Below are 17,216 nucleotides of genomic sequence, written 5' to 3'. Positions count from 1 at the left end.
ACATCTAGGTTTCTGATGGAACTAGCTCTGCCAAGCCTATATCTCCTTGCGTTGTTTAGCCTTGGACGAGACTGGTTAGACCAAAAAGATGGCTTTGGCCTGTGCTCTGGCAAACGGTGATTTTTGGATTCTCCCAAATCTTTAACTAATTTCTCATGATCTTCCCTAAAAAGAAGCTTCACCTTACTGTAACTGCTAAGGCCATCTACTTAGTTGATGACCAAATAAGATTATAAAATGAATCTGCTAAATAAGCTAAGCCTGTTTCGATAGCTGAGCCAGACTGGAGAGGGACTGTCAGCATTGCGGAAAATCAAAATGGCCAATGCAGCATCTGAGAGAAGAGGTCAGAAGAGGCCGTCTGAGGAGACTTCGACGTGGCAAACCCCATGCAGGAATCAGCAGTGCCTGGCATAAAACCGAGGTATCCTGTGAAGAGGAACATACTGTGCACTTCCCAAACACTGCTCTCCACGCTCCACAGTGGAGCAATAGCTGACAGCAATTAAGCTGTACTCACCCACAGATGCTCTAACCATGAAACTGCACTCAGAAGGGATTCTCTGTGAAGGAATTGCTGGATTTTGATACTCTTAGCCCCTCCTAAGAAAAGTCGCTCACCAGAGCTCTGAGCAATGGATTTCCCTTTTTTTTTTTTTTTAATATCCTGTGAGGCAGAAGAAGCTAGTAGCAGGAGTGGGGAGAGAGACCTGGCACCACCAGATGCACCTCATGGACAGCACCAGCAGAAGCCTGAACTCTACCCCCCAAGCTCAACAGGAGCTAGTTTCCACTGATGAGACCACTGAGGAGTTTATGGGAATCTGTCCATCGCCTGCTGGAGATAGAGGAATACTAACTGACCAGGATGCATTCCGTCCTATATGAGAGTTCACTTTGTTGTCCTCTATCACCACCTGCTGGCAGATGGTCATAACCCATATGTTTCTGGATTCATCTGCTGCTAATGAGAAGGAAGCTGACTTTCCACATTCCTTTTCCTGCAGGGGTTCAATGTTGGACTCTTAGAGCCTTCCTCTGATGACACAAGATCCTACCAGTCCCCGTATTCCTTCTCTATTCATCTCAGTCATCATGTGTATCTTCAGTCACAGGATCATCCAGTGCCACAACTGTCCCCCCCCCCCAAGCTCTCTGTAGTCTAGCCCATCTCTAGCATGCCACAGTGTATATACACAAGGGTTTGTATTCAAAGGGGTTAGCAAGGTGTGATTTTACTTTGATTGGTCAACAGTGAGCAGATTTGGGCTGAATCTCCAAAACTGCCCAGTTAACTCTACACACACCTGACTGAATATCAGCCTCCTAGTGATTATTAGTCAGCACATGTACTGCTACCACGGCCACAAATGCTGATTATAACAGTATCATACCTTATGGTCACAGAGCTGGGACTGAAGGTGAGCTGGATCCAGTCTGATGTGATGGAGCTCCTCGAGGCGATCTTCAATCCGGGATAGCTGGATATGTTCCGATTCTATTATCTGTTCAAACTAAAGCAGAAATAGTGGGGATCAGAGCTGCTCACCTGAAATAAAAGAACACACAGAAAGAAATGTTCCCAGTCCCAGATAATCACCTTCATAAACAAATCTGTGCTCAGTAAGACAGCCAGGAATAGGGAGAAAGGAAAGATTCACAGGCCAATAGAGATAATCCATGGAGGACAGCAACACAAAGCCTACTGGCAACTAACAGATTTTCCATATGTCATATGTCATCCCACCAGAGTCCACCAGACCCCCCAATCTTACTCTGCTACATTCTACCACACTCTACCACTTCTGGTTCAGGTTCGCTTTAATTTGATATATCACTAAGGAGGACATCATCATAAGGGTGTACGATACAAACTACAAGAACGTCTCAATCCGGAATGATAGTCCACCAACCCTAGATCCATAGTATGAATAAGGGCAGCAAATAATTTAAATAAAACACAGAAATGAAGATCATCAGAAAAGGTTGCAGGACATTTGGTTTAGTGGGTTATTATGTTTATTAAGTACCCTACGGTGTTCGGTGTCATATCAGAGGAAGAGCTTTGTCTTTTGGATCCTGGTCATTTGAAGAAATTCCTTATGGAGAGTAGGAGATATAGGAGAAGATTTGCTCCATTTTTGATTTTAGTAGGAACTCAGTTCTCATCTTGTGAAAATTTTCAGTACATGAGCTGTTTATGAACTTGAAGAAGACAGAGATGCTTATTATAACAACTACACCAGACTATATGCCGCTCGCACTCTTAGTGGTATAAGAGATCCAATACCGATAAGTGAAAAGGTCTGTTATTTGGATGTGGTCCTAGATATGCAGTTATCAATGGAACCTTTGTTAAATTTTCTTCAAGCTGCGGTCAGTACATTGATTCTATCCTTTTCTGGATCTGGACTCTTTGTTTGGTTGTTCAGTCGGTCATGTGCAATATACCTCAAGTGTAATATAACTCATTGCAATGTACCTCATGTGTAATATGCCTTAATTCCAGTGCTGTTTGATTGTAATACCTGCTGTACTCTTGCTTTCATTGTTTTTCAGGCTCCTGTGTTCTCTCTCTCTCTCTCTCTCTCTCTCTCTCTCCTTCCTTGTTGCCAGCTGCTGCGAACATGGCTCCACCCATTGTGCCCGCCCGCTCAAGCTAACATCATCCGTGTAGGCTGTTTATACTGGACATTGTTATGTCTGGAACTGTGAGCCCTTGGACCACAATGAAAACCCAGGCTATGACTGACAAATCACTGCAAAAAATGGGCAACTGTCAGAACAGAAGTAACTCAGGAATCACTCAAAAGGCTTCCAGAAACAACCGTTGTAGCATCACAGGAACACACACTCAGGAACAGGTGCAGTAGCATCTCAGGAGCACTATCAGGATACGCTGAAACCCTCTGCTCAGTGTGCGGTGGTGGCTAAGAAAGCAAATAGAATGTTAGGTATTATTAGGAAAGAAATGGAAAACAAAAATGAGGACGTTATAATGCTTTGTATCGCTCCATGGTGCGACCGCACCTCGAATATTGTGTGCAATTCTGGTCACTGCATCTCAAAAAAAGATATAGTGGAATTAAAAAAGGTACAGAGAAGGGCGACAAAAATGATAAGGGGGATGGGACCACCTCCCTATAAGGAAAGGTTAAAGCGGCTAGGACTCTTCAGCTTGGAGAAAAGACACCTGAGGGAGATATGATAGAGGTCTATAAAATAATGAATAGAGTGGAATGGGTAGACGTGAATCGCTTGTTTACTCTTTCCAAAAATACTAGGACTAGGGGGCACGCAATGAAGCTACAAAGTAGTAAATTTAAAACAAATCGGAGAAAATATTTCTTCACTCAACAAATAATTAAACTCTGGAAGTCTTTGCCAGAAAATTTTGTAAAAGCAGTAAGCTTAGTGGGGTTTAAAAAAGGTTTGAATAGCTTCCTAAAAGAACAGTCCATAAGCCATTATTAAAATGGACTTGGGGAAACTCCACTGCTTATTTCTAGGATAAACAGCATAAACTGTATAGTACTGTTTTGGGATCTTGCCATGTGGTAAAAGCAGTTATCCAAAAAGGTTTGGATAACTTCCTAAAACAAAAGTCCATAGTCCATTATTAAGATGGACTTGGGAAAAATCCACTGCTTATTTCTAGGATAACAATAAAAAAAAATTCAAATGGCTATGTTCCACCTATATCAAATGAATCATACACAACACACTACTGGTGGAGCAAATTTAGAATTTAGAATTTATTCATATATGCCTCCATCCTGTTGATATCTGGCATCTACAAGGTATATGAAGAATTTTCCCTTGACAAAGCTGTTAATGCGAAACAGGCTCCTGTCGGGACCAAATGTATACCTGGGATTGAATACAGATAAGTGGCACAGATGAAGTTCTGTTTTTTTTGAATGATAGCACAAGAACGTGTGAAGATATTTGATGATTTCCTGCATTCAATAGAAGCTTTAATAAGAAGTGCTGTAATTTAAACGCAGTTATTGAACTGGTAGTGCAGTGCACATTAGTAGATATTAGTAAAGTTATATGACAAAAAAAAAAGTGTTGAAAAGAGACGTTTAAAATTAAGGATAGAACACAGGACATAATTGGTTGATTTGTGCACGTACGGAGGCTGGGGGCAGTCAATGATTATAAAGCGGCACGAAGCACAGGCTCACTAGTTGAGTGATACACAGTGCCTGAGTGACTTTATGAGACGTCCCCTTACAAATTAACAAATGCTCAGCACTGAGCACCATTTGCTGCACCAGTAGTGTGTTGTGTATATTTCTAGGATAAGCAGCACAAAATGTACTGTTTTGGGATCTTGCCAGGTACTTGTAACCTGGATTGGCCACTGCTGGAAACAGGATGCTGGGCTTGATGGACTTTCGGTCTGTCCCAGTATGGCAATACTTATAACTGTGTTTGGGGCGTGGCAGTCATAAGCCATAGCTGTGTTTTGGACCCTGTTACCCACAGGCCCATCCTAGGACTTTTCCCCCTCTGACGATAAGATCTACCTTTATTCCTAGGCCAGTGAAGTAACAGGTCTAAGATTTAAGTTAATAAAGGGCTTATTTCATGTTTACAACCTTGTCTGGCTGTGTTATTATGAAGGCCCATCTTCAACTCTCACTCACAGTATCACAACATGGTACAAAGATCTGTTGGAGTCCAGTGAACAAGTCAAGAGCTAGGATTGCAGAAATCAGTACAGGAATGAGGTTCACTAGACAAATTAACTCTATACTGTATGCAGAACAGCAGACTCAGAGGAGACAATGACAACAAGTGATGAAATCAAGGACAGCTTCATGGAACAGCTGGTTCAGGAGCCCACAAGAGAAGGAAAAATACTAGACTAGTGGAGCTCATGATCTGGTGCAGGGAGTAATGGTAACAGTGATCATAATATGATCAGTTTTGATATCGGCTACGAAGTAAGTAAACTCAGGAAATCAAATACACTAGCGTTTAACTTTAGAAAAGGAGATTACAATAAAATGAGAAGAACGGTGAAAAAAAGACTGAAGGGAGCAGCTGAAAGGGTAAAAAACTTGAAACAGGCGTGGATGCTGTTCAAAAACCCCATCCTAGAAGTACAGGACAAATATATTCCACGTATTAGAAAAGGAGGAAAAAAAGACCAAACGTCAGCCGGCGTGGCTAAACAGTAAGGTAAAGGAAGCTATTGGAGCCAAGAAACAATCCTTCAGAAAATGGAGAAGAGAACCAACTGAAGACAATAAGATAAAACATAAGGAATGTCAAGCCAAATGCAAAGCAGAGATAAGGAGGGCTAAGAAGGACTTTGAAAAAAAGTTAGCGTTAGAAACAAAAACACATAGCAAAATTTTTTTTTAGGTATATTAAAAGCAGGAAGCCGGCTAAAGAATCGGTTGGGCCGCTGGACGACAGTGGTGTTAAAGGGGCGATCAGGGAAGACAAAGCCATAGTGGAGAAATTAAATGAATTCTTTGCTTCGGTCTTCACCGAGGAGGATTTGGTGCTGGAAAAGGTATTTGAAGCGGACGAGTCAGAAAGACTAAATGATTTCTCTGTAAACTTGGAGGATGTAATGGGGCAGTTCTGCAAAATGAAAAGTAGTAAATCACCAGGACCGGATGGTATTCATCCCAGAGTATTAATAGAGCTGAGGAATGTGAAAAAAGGAGGAATGTGAACGATTACAGGAGGACCTTGCGAGACTGGGAGAATGGGCGTGCAAGTGGCAGATGAAGTTCAATGTTGACAAGTGCAAAGTGATGCATGTGGGTAAGAGGAACCCGAATTATAGCTACGTCTTGCAAGGTTCCGCGTTAGGAGTTACGGATCAAGAAAGGGATCTGGGTGTCGTCGTCGATGATACGCTGAAACCTTCTGCTCAGTGTGCTGCTGCGGCTAGGAAAGCGAATAGAATGTTGGGTGTTATTAAGAAGGGTATGGAGTCCAGGTGTGCGGATGTTATAATGCCGTTGTATCGCTCCATGGTGCGACCGCACCTGGAGTATTGTGTTCAGTACTGGTCTCCGTATCTCAAAAAAGATATAGTAGAATTGGAAAAGGTACAGCGAAGGGCGACGAAAATGATAGTGGGGATGGGACGACTTTCCTATGAAGAGAGGCTGAGAAGGCTAGGGCTTTTCAGCTTGGAGAAGAGACGGCTGAGGGGAGATATGATAGAAGTGTATAAAATAATGATTGGAATGGATCGGGTGGATGTGAAGCGACTGTTCACGCTATCCAAAAATACTAGGACTAGAGGGCATGAGTTGAAGCTACAGTGTGGTAAATTTAAAACGAATCGGAGAAAATTTTTCTTCACCCAACGTGTAATTAGACTCTGGAATTCATTGCCGGAGAACGTGGTACGGGCGGTTAGCTTGACGGAGTTTAAAAAGGGGTTAGATAGATTCCTAAAGGACAAGTCCATAGACCGCTATTAAATGGACTGGAAAAATTCCTCATTTTTAGGTACAACTTGTCTGGAATGTTTTTACGTTTGGGGAGCGTGCCAGGTGCCCTTGACCTGGATTGGCCACTGTCGGTGACAGGATGCTGGGCTAGATGGACCTTTGGTCTTTCCCAGTATGGCACTACTTATGTACTTATGTACTTATGTACTTATGAACTTGTGGAGCTACTGTTAGTAATATGCAATTTATCCCTAAATTCAGGTGTGGTACCGGAAGATTGGAGGGTGGCCAATGTAACGCCGATTTTTAAAAAGAGTTCCAGAGGAGATCCGGGAAATTATAGACCAGTGAGTCTGAAGTCGGTGCCGGGAAAAATGGTGGAGGCTATTATTAAGAATAAAATTACAGAGCACATACAAAAGCATGGGCTACTGAGACAAAGTCAGCATGGATTTAGTGAAGGGAAGTCTTGCCTCACAAATCTACTGCATTTTTTTGAGGGGGTGAACAAACATGTGTACAAAGGGGAGTCGGTGGATATTGTGTATCTATATTTTCAGAAGGCGTTGGACAAAGTGCCTCATGAAAGACTCCAAAGGAAACTGGAGTGTCATGGGATCGGAGGCAGTGTATTATTATGGATTAAGAGCTGGTTAAAAGATAGGAAGCGGAGAGTAGGGTTGAATGGTCATTATTCTCGATGGAGAAGGGTAGTTAGTGGGGTCCCTCAGGGGTCTGTGCTGGGACTGCTGCTTTTTAACATATTTATAAATGACCTTGAGATGGAAGTAACTAGTGAGGTAATTAAATTGCAGATGATACAAAGTTATCCAGGGTCGTCTCGTCGCAGGAGGAGTGTGAAAGATTACAAGAAGACCTCATGAGACTGGGGGATTGGGCGTCCAAATGGCAGATGAAGTTCAACGTTGACAAGTGCAAAGTGATGCATGTGGGAAAGAGGAACCCTAATTACAGCTATGTCATGCAAGGTTCCACTTTAGGAGTTACGGACCAAGAAAGGGATCTGGGAGTCATCGTTGATAGGACTTTGAAATCTTCAGCTCAATGTGCTGCGGCAGCTAAGAAGGCGAACAGAATGTTGAGTATTATTAGAAAAGGGATGGAAAACAAACATGAGGATGTTATAATGCCGTTGTATCGCTCCATGGTGCGACCGCATTGTGTTTAGTTCTGGTCGCCTCATCTCAAAAAAGATATAAAGGAATTGGAGAAGGTGCAGAGAAGGGCGACAAAAATGATAAAAGGGATGGGACAACTACCCTATGAGGAAAGGTTAAGATGGCTAGGACTCTTTAGCCTGGAGAAAAGACGGCTGAGGGGTTATATGATAGAGGTCTACAAAATAATGAGTGGGATAGAGCAGACAGATGTGAAGCGTTTGTTACACTTTCTAACAATAATAGAACCAGGGGACACAAGATGAAACTAGAATGTGATAGGTTTAAAACAAATCGGAGAAAGTTTTTCTTTACTCAGTGCATAGTTAGACTCTGAAACTCATTGCCGGAGAAGGTAGTGACGGCAGCTGGCCTTGCCGAGTTTAAAGGGGGTCTGGACAGTTCCCTGAAGGAAAAGTCCATTGATCATTATTAAATTTGGGGTTTTTGCCAGTTCCTTAGGGCCTGGATTGGCTGCTGTCGGAGACAGAGTGCTGGGCTTGATGGACCTTTGGTCTTTTCCCAGTGTGACAGTGCTTATGTACTTATTGGGAAGCACTTCCTGGATATTACCTTAAGAAAGAATATTTAAAAAGGCCAGAATGGAAGGTCAGGGTCAGCTCTACCTTGAACAAATGATGGGATACTTTCCACAGAAAGCAAAGAAAGCATGGAGTCGACAAGTGCTGGTGGGCTTGCAGCACATGCGTATACTGGTTTTCACTGGGTATAGTTCCTGTGCTATATTCATGGTTTCTGGGATAGGATGAGCTATGAATTAATTCGTACCTTGTCTCTGTCAGCTGCGCTCAGCATCTCCTTTCTGTCCCCTTCCTGGCTGCCATGGGATGCCAACTCTTTCTCCATGCGACTCAGCCACAGACTGAAGTCATCCTGGCTCAGATCCATGTGGGAGGAGGTTTCCAGGGTCTGGTCCAGTCGCTGAAGGATGGCTGCGCTGCTCTGAGCAGTAATCAGGTATCTGACCCGTAGGGAGTCCAGCTTCTCCTGAGTGAGCTGTTCTTCCTCACCTGGATAATGAGAAGTAGACCCTGACACAGACCCTGATACATGGAGGGCTTTCCACACAAGAAGGATCCAACAGTATGTTATCTGGATGCTCACTTAGGGTGCACCAACCTGGAGACATACAACTTTCAAGGTACGCATGGGACAAAGCACTGCACTATATAGCTACATCCCGGAGAATGCAGCCTCCTCCCAAGGAAAGTAGCCCTGCTCCCTCCCTCTCATGTACACACAGGACAAAGCACTGTACAGACACAGACCTGAGACTGCAGCCACCTCCCAGAGACATATAGCCTCCTATATACACACAGTACAAAGCATCTTACAGACACAGTCCTGAGAGTGCACCTAGAACCCTTCTGAAAATCCTCCCCCCAGTGCACGCACTCCATTAGGACAGATACATATCTGAATGTTTCAGGAGAGCCCTTTGAGGTCCACAGGTGACCTGTAACAGGAAGCACTTCATACTCTACTGTAGCTACATCAGGAGGACTCTTATATGATAAATGTATAATTGCACATAGGCATAAAAAGTACGCTCATACTTTTCTCTGAGTGGGTTTCAGCGAATTATACACACACTTCCACGTTGAAAATATCCCTTGGGAATTAATACGCTGACTTCACACCTTTATAGTGTGCATGCATTTTCTGATTAATTTATGTGCACACATGCATATTTTCAAAATTATACACACAAATTCAAAACCCCTCCCCAACTATATCCCTGGAATAGTTGGGATACCCTTACTCAGGTAAAGTTATTACATACAAGCTGTAGAAGTGGAACTTTAAATGTGTATGGGACACACAATGTTTTCAAAGCCTAAAGCTGTGTGTAACTGACTGCCTTACCTACAGAAATGTTTTTAAAAATTACCTTCTAAGACTTCACATTGTAACCCAGGTCAGATTCTAAGAACCAGTGAATTCTAGCCTACTCTTTGTCACTGATTTGGCCGTCTTCAAATCTAAGCTAAAAGCCCACCTTATTTTATCATCCTCACCTTAATATTCCCTTATCTCTTGTTTGTCCTGTTTGTCTGTCCTAATTAGATTGTAAGCTCTGTCGAGCAGGGACTGCCTCTTCATGTTCAAGTGTACAGCGCTGCGTATGTCTAGTAGCGCTATAGAAATGATAAGTAGTAGTAGTAGTAGGGATATGAGAGGTAGCAGTGATTTGTTTTCTTTCACTGTTCTACTTTATGCATTATTTATGCTACTTTTTATGAGCTCTCCTTAGTCCTTTCTCTGTCAGCAATGTGCATCAGACCGGTTTAAGTTGGCAATGGGCCCTTCCATTTTTTTCACAAAGCTCTCCAGTCTTCACTTGCCTGAAACTAGCTCCAGCACCTTCTGTCCATTTTCCAAAACTCTGTCCAGATCCTCAGACTTTAACCGAATGTCCTTGCAGAGAACCTAAAGGGAAAAAGGTGAGCTCACATCAGTCTTTCATTTCATTATTCCTTTGAAACTTCTTGGGCATCTTTAACAAGGCAAATAGTAAGAGGGGAACAGAGCCATCCATACCTCAGGCAGCAGTTTATGAGATACTGCACTGCAAATGGTGAATACAATATTCTTATAAATCAGGGTCAACCACTTCACAAGGTAAAAGTCATCTTATCCCATTATAGAACTCGTCTCTCCCTCATGCTGTGAGTCCCTGGCAACAAACTCCAATCCCTCATCTACACACTTTTATAGTTCTGGCTTTATCTCACTGTATTCATGTATATGTGGTCCTGCTAGAATTAACAGGTCAACAAAGAGAAGCTGATCCAGTCCGGCCTTTGCCCTATACCATGCTGGGTTTTGTAATCCTACTGTTTCCTAAGGAAATCAGAACTAAAACTCTATGCAGGCAACAGAGCAAAGCCAGGACTGAATGAGCCTTTTAGACTGGCCTGGATGTGATCTTTTGTTCTTAGCAGGGTTTTTTTTTGAGGGGGTACTGAGTACCGGCACCTTTTCCATTGTCTGCTAAAATTGACCATGGAAGTTTTAATGAAAGAGCTCAGGCTCTACACACCAATTCTGCCTTTTCATAGGTTCTGTGACTGGTTGCAGGGGGCCTGGCTATTGTGGGGAGGGTCCCTAAGTGATTACCCCCACCCCTGAAGGGTGGCCTAGCATTTGAGTACCGGCACCTTTTTCATTAGAAAAAGTGCACTGGTTCTTAGGGAAATTAGAATTACATCTGGATGGATGCTGTATGGTAAAACCAGGAGTGGCTCAGCCTGTCCTATCTGACATGGAGTCCTTTGAATGCCCAATCCCAAGGCTAGGTTTCCAGTGTATACAGATTTATCTCATGCATATTCATAATGGGTATCTTGAAACCATGACTGGCTGAAGGGTCCCAGAACAGTTTTGGGAAGTCCTGCTTTAGCTCATTTGTCTCCCAGGTTAAGTTAGTAGGCCCCAGTGATTGTTCTCCATCCAGTACCTGGATCTGCTGATGGGCCTCCTGGATTTGGCTCAGACAACTGTCGACCTGCCAGAGCTCAGCGAGGTGCCTCTCTGTAGTGCACAGCCAGTCCTGGAAAGTACTGAGTGATTCTTGGAAGGCCTGTGCTGCTGGCAAAATCTGCTCTAAGCATCTGTTCCTGCCAGGGATAAAAATATGTAAAAAAAAGTTTCAAGTATATACCTCCACCTACAGCAGTCGACTGTCTTGCATTCAGAGAGCTTTTAAAAAAAAAAATCTAAAGAAAAATTCTCATCTAATGCACTATAAAGCTGCTCTGCAATCTGTAAACTGGGCCCTCCTGTCCATAACATCCCAATCTATGATCTCTAGAAGGAAGCTCTTTCTAGCACAATGTAAGTATTAAGGCAAGCACTAGTAGTAAACCTGAGATGCTTAAATTGTACCCAACATACCCTGGCTTAGGCTCAAGGTTTAGTCCTGTCATGGAATGCACAAAGGGGGAATTATATCTTACCTGTTTTCCTTGAGTCCCTCCAGACCAATCCAGATGTGTGGGTTTATGCTCTTCTATCAGCATATGGAGACTAAGAACCACTGGTCTGCACAGAACCCTATAGAGAGTTCTGTGCAATTTACAACCAGCTGAGAACTGAGCCACAGAAAGGCCTGTCAAGCAGTACCAAATTACAACTCTACATCACTAGAGACTAGCATGAGCAACTCCCTCTATCTCCAAAAGTCTGAATACAGCTCCCAGAATGTTCCAGTTTCTGTAGGATGCTTAACTCCAAAGCAGATTCTGGACTGGTCTAGAGGGACTCAAGGAAACAAAATTAGCAGGTAAGATCTACTTTCCCTTTCCTCATTGCTCCTCCAGACCAGTGCAGACATGTGGGGAGTGCCAAAGCAGTATCTATTACATCAGAGATAGATACTGCCTCTAATACCCTCACCGCAAAGACCATGTCCTGCCAAGCCTGTATATCAAGTCTGTAGTGGTGAACAAAGGAATGCAAGGATGCCTATGTGCACATCCTACAAATATCCTGTGGCCACCTTACAAATATCCAGTCTATGCTGTGCCCAAGGGGAAGCTTGTGCCCTAGTTGAGTGAACTTTAGGCCCTGCTCACTTCTGAAGAATGTATGCCAAAGAAATGGCCTCCTTAATCTAGTGGGCCACCATCATCTTTAACGCTGCCTTTCCTTCCTAGGTCCTCCAAACAATACTAACAGATGATTTGACCACCAAACCCTTTTGTTCTCTTCAAGTTAGTCAATGCAACTGCCTTGGATCTTCCTGATCATCATCTTCATCAAACGTCATGGAAGGAATTACGGACCAAGAAAGGGATCTGGGCGTCGGCGTCGATAATACACTGAAACCTTCTGCTCAGTGTGCTGCTGCGGCTAGGAAAGCTAATAGAATGTTGGGTATTATTAGGAAAGGTATGTAAAATAGGTGTGAGGATGTTATAATGCCGTTGTATCGCTCCATGGTGCGACCGCACCTTGAGTATTGTGTTCAATTCTGGTCGCCGCATCTCAAGAAAGATATAGTAGAATTGGAAAAGGTGCAGCGAAGGGCGACTAAAATGATAGCAGGGATGGGACGACTTCCCTATGAAGAAAGACTAAGGAGGCTAGGGCTTTTCAACTTGGAGAAGAGACGGCTGAGGGGAGACATGATAGAGGTATATAAAATAATGAGTGGAGTGGAACAGGTGGATGTGAAACGTCTGTTCACGCTTTCCAAAAATACTAGGACTAGGGGGCATGCGATGAAACTACAGTGTAGTAAATTTAAAACAAATAGGAGAAAATCTTTCTTCACACAACGCATAATTAAACTCTGGAATTCGTTGCCGGAGAACGTGGTGAAGGCGTTTAGCTTAGCAGACTTTAAAAAGGGGTTAGACGGTTTCCTAAAGGACAAGTCCATAAACCTGCTACTAAATGGACTTGGGAAAAATCCACAATTCCGGGAATAACATGTATAGAATGTTTGTACGTTTGGGAAGCTCGCCAGGTGCCCTTGGCCTGGATTGGCCGCTGTCGTTGACAAGATGCTGGGTTCGATGGACCCTTGGTCTTTTCCCGGTGTGGCATTACTTATGTACTTATGAATTTTTTCCCCAAAGTAATTTATATTTATTATATACAGATACTTCCTCTGACCCTAGTGGGCTCACAATCTAAGTTTTTGTACCTGGGGCAATGAGTGTTCAGTGACTTGCCCAGAGCCACAAGGAGCTGCAGTGGAAATTGAACCCAGTACCTCAGGTTCTCAACCTACTGCACTAACCATTAGGCTACTAATAAGGATGCTACTTTAGATATAAAAGATGGAATTGGGTGAGTCACCACTTTGACATTACCAGTAAGGTAATTACAAGGCAGGGCCTGCAACTCTGAATTTCTTCTAGCCAAACATATCGCCACAAGGAACATCGATTTCAGTGTGCTGTCCTTAATATAGGCTTCCCAAAGAGGCTCAGAAGGTGCCTTCAACAACACAGAGAGAACAAGGTTTAAGCCCCATAGAGACACCACCAGACATTAGAATACAAAAAAAAAGAAAGAAAAGAACAAATGGTGTCTGCCTTAGAATTTCCCCTACCGCCGCAGAGCTGCTTTCAGCTGCCTGCTTGTACTGTCTTGCTCTCGCAGCTTTGCAGTTTTCTCACTCTGAGGTGAGTGGTACTGTTTCTTCCTCCAGGTAGTCTGGGTGCTTGTGGAGGAAGCAGAGGCTGCAAGAACTTTCTCCTTTAATGCCGGATGGCTGCCAGGATGAATGCAAAGTGTTTAGGTTGCCGGGGTGAATACAGAGCGTTTAAAAAGTGACCTGCTTGTTTCTGCCAGGTTTTGTAACCTGTGTGCAGAGTTGGGCTCTAATTCAGCGACTGATTCAGGAGCCAGGCAGGAGTCCCACGGTGAGACCTCCCAAGCTGGCATTTCAGTTGCGCAGCAGGTGGCAGCGGCTTCGGCGGGAACTGTTGCCATGTTGGTTTCAGTGTTGAGCTTGAAGCAGCCACCACGTTTTATGGCTGGTTTCTCAGGTCTGACGGAGGACAGTCATGACCTGAAGGCTCCAAGATGGGATTTTTTGCCAGAATTTGCATATGGCAGCAAGGGAGTACAGCAGATCAGGCCCTGGGAGTTCTCAAGGACCTCCTCTTCCTTCCCCTCTGCAGCCACCTTCCAAGAGTCAGAGACTGTATTGAGAGGAAGAGGAGCTCTTGGAGTCAGGCTCCTCCCTCTCTGAGGTGGAGGACTTGGTGAAGGCAACAGATGGCCCCACATCCCTCAGGAGATGGATTCTTGGTTGGAGGATTTTCTTCTTGGAGAGGACTCTTCCATTGTGCGCATGTTTCAGCAGGATGAATTGCAAGAACTCATCATTCAGGTATCTTCAGTCTTTAAGTTTAAGGAGGATCCTAAAGAGGCTCCCCCCACACAGTAGACCTACTGATTAAAGGAATCCATAAATCTGCGAGATCCTTTCCTATGCGTTAGGATATTAGGGACATTATTCAAGCACAATGGAATTCCCCAGATGCTCTTCTTAGGCTAGCGAGATCCATGGTCTGCTTGTATCTGATTCCAGAACAGGATAGAGAGTCTCATCATCTCCCAGTGGTGTATGTAATGGTCTTTGTGGTCACTAAATGTAATACAGTTCCGGTAGGTGGTGGTACAGCTCTCTGAGATCCTCAGGAACACAAGATGAAAGCTCTTCTCAAGCAGAATTTTGATGTGGCGGCACTGACAGTTCAAGCAGCTGTCTGTGGAGGTCTGGTAGCCAGGAAATGTTTTCATTGGTCTGAGCATGTGTTAGACAAGACTTCAGATAATTTGGCTTTGGTAGATCAGGAGGTGGTGAAGCTCGAGATGGGTTTGTCATTTTTATGTGATACATGTTACAATCTGATTTGTGCTTCAGCTATGTCTATGACTCTGATTGTTGTGGCCAGGAGGTCCTTGTGGTTACGGGGCTGGTCGGAGGATGCAACCTCCAAATCGAAGTTGGGGAAGTTTCCCTTTTAAGGTTCTCTGATGTTCAGTAAGGAGTTGGACAAGCTTGTCAAGTCTGAGAAGATGAAAGTTCTAAAGACTGCCAGAGATGCTTCTGGTACAGAATGCTTTATAGATGCTCATAGGTACAGACCAGGATGGGTTGGCGGTGGCTAGCACAGTTGTTTTTTCCAGAGAACCCAGTCCTTTCCTGGGGGCTTTTGAGGGTGGGGCTGGGACTCCGGTCCCTCCTTCTACTTTCCTGGACATTCTGTTCAATGGTGTCTAGGTCCACTTGTCAGTTGCAGTAGGAGCAAAGTTGAGAGAGTTTTACTGTAACTGGACTCAAATTACCACTGGGAACTTTAGTGGACATGGAAGGAAAAACTTCTGAAGCAAAATCAAAAGACGTGATGGTGCCTGAAAAAAAGGCAAGGCACCACAGAAAATTCACAGGAAAGACCCGACTGGAGAGTAGTTCTAAATGAAGCCTAAGACATGGAAAATAAAGGAAAATAAATCGGCAAAAAATAACTAAAAATGTACAGGAAGAAAAGGGTAGAAAAGCCTGTCAGTGAAAAATTGCACAAAAAGAATCCAAAAAGGCACCAAAAAGAAAGTCTTCCGAACCAGACAGGAAAAGAAACCACAGACCCAGCTCTTTCTTCACCATGGTAGAAAAACAACTGCGGTAACCATGCCCTTGCAGCGGGTGGGAAGGCACTTGCACATGTGCGGTGCAGCATGTCTCGTGCTCCACAAGCTCTTACTACTACTACAACTACTACTTATCACTTCTATAGCGCTACAAGGCATACGCAGCGCTGTACATCCTACATAAAAAGACAGTCCCTGCTCAAAGAGCTCACAATCTAAGTAGGACAGACAAACAGACAGAACAACTGAGAGGTAAGGGAATTAAAGAGGAGGGGATAAAAGGGTACAGGAGAGGATAAAAGGGTACAGAGTAGTGGTTAGGAGCTCTTAAAGTTTGTTATAAAGCCCGGACCAGGCAATGCGGCGCTGCATTACCCACTTGTGAGAATTAATGGCCTGCTTCTCCTTGGAGAACTATTTTTACAGTTGTTATGGTACAGAGTACCCAGGGAGGCCTACTTGAGTGTGTCATTTAGGGGTGAGGTCAGCCCTTCGCAGCACGCTGAATGAAGCTGTGTATGTGGGGTGGGAGGCCTCTTGGATTCGCAGGGGGAATGTATTTCTGAAATGCTATACAGCTATTTACTGTGTTCAGTTTGCCACTGCTTTGTGCACTTGCAGTGTTTGGGCTGTTTGGACTGTTATTTCTTTATAATACCAATAAAAATTACAGTTACAAAGTTCCTCATGAGAGATCCTGAGAAAATTAAAAAATAATGGGATAGGAAGCAATGCCCTTTTGTGGTTTAGGAATTGGTTATTGGACAGACAACAGAGGGTAGGATAAAATGGCCATTTTTCTCAGTGGAGGAGGGTGACTAGTGGAGTGCTGCAGGGATCCGTACTGGGACCGGTGCTGTTTAACATATTTATAAATGATCTGGAAATCAAAATGATAAGTGAGGTGATTGCAGATGACACAAAACTATTCAAAGTTCTCAAAACGCATGCGGATTGTGAAAAATTGCAGGAAGACCTTAGGAAACTGGAAGACTGGGCATCCAAATGGCAGATGAAATTTAATGTGGACAAATGCAAAGTGATGTACATTGGAAAGAATAATCCAAATCAAAGTTGGCTGACGCTAGGGTCCACCTTAGGAGTTAGCACTCAAGAAAAAGATCTAGGTGTCATTGTAGACAATAGGCCGAAATCTTCTGCCAGTGTGTGGCGGCGGTCAAAAAAGCAAGCAGGATACTAGGAATTATTTGGAAAGGCATGGTAAATAAGACCAAGAATATTATAATGCCTCTCTATCGCTTTGTGGTGCAACCTCACCTTGAGTATTGCTTTCAATTCTGGTCACCGTATCTCAAAAAAGATATAGCTGAATTAGAAAAGGTTCAAAGAAGAACGACCAAAATGATAAAGGGGATGGAACTCCTCTCATATGAGGAAAGGCTAAAGAGGTTAGGCTCTTCAGCTTGAAAAAGAGATGGCTGAGCGGGAATATGACTGAGGTCTATGAAAT

The sequence above is a fragment of the Microcaecilia unicolor genome, chromosome 1, assembly GCF_901765095.1.
Source record: "Microcaecilia unicolor chromosome 1, aMicUni1.1, whole genome shotgun sequence".
In the NCBI taxonomy this organism is placed as follows: Eukaryota; Metazoa; Chordata; class Amphibia; order Gymnophiona; family Siphonopidae; genus Microcaecilia; species Microcaecilia unicolor.
This window is presented reverse-complemented; position numbering follows the sequence as displayed.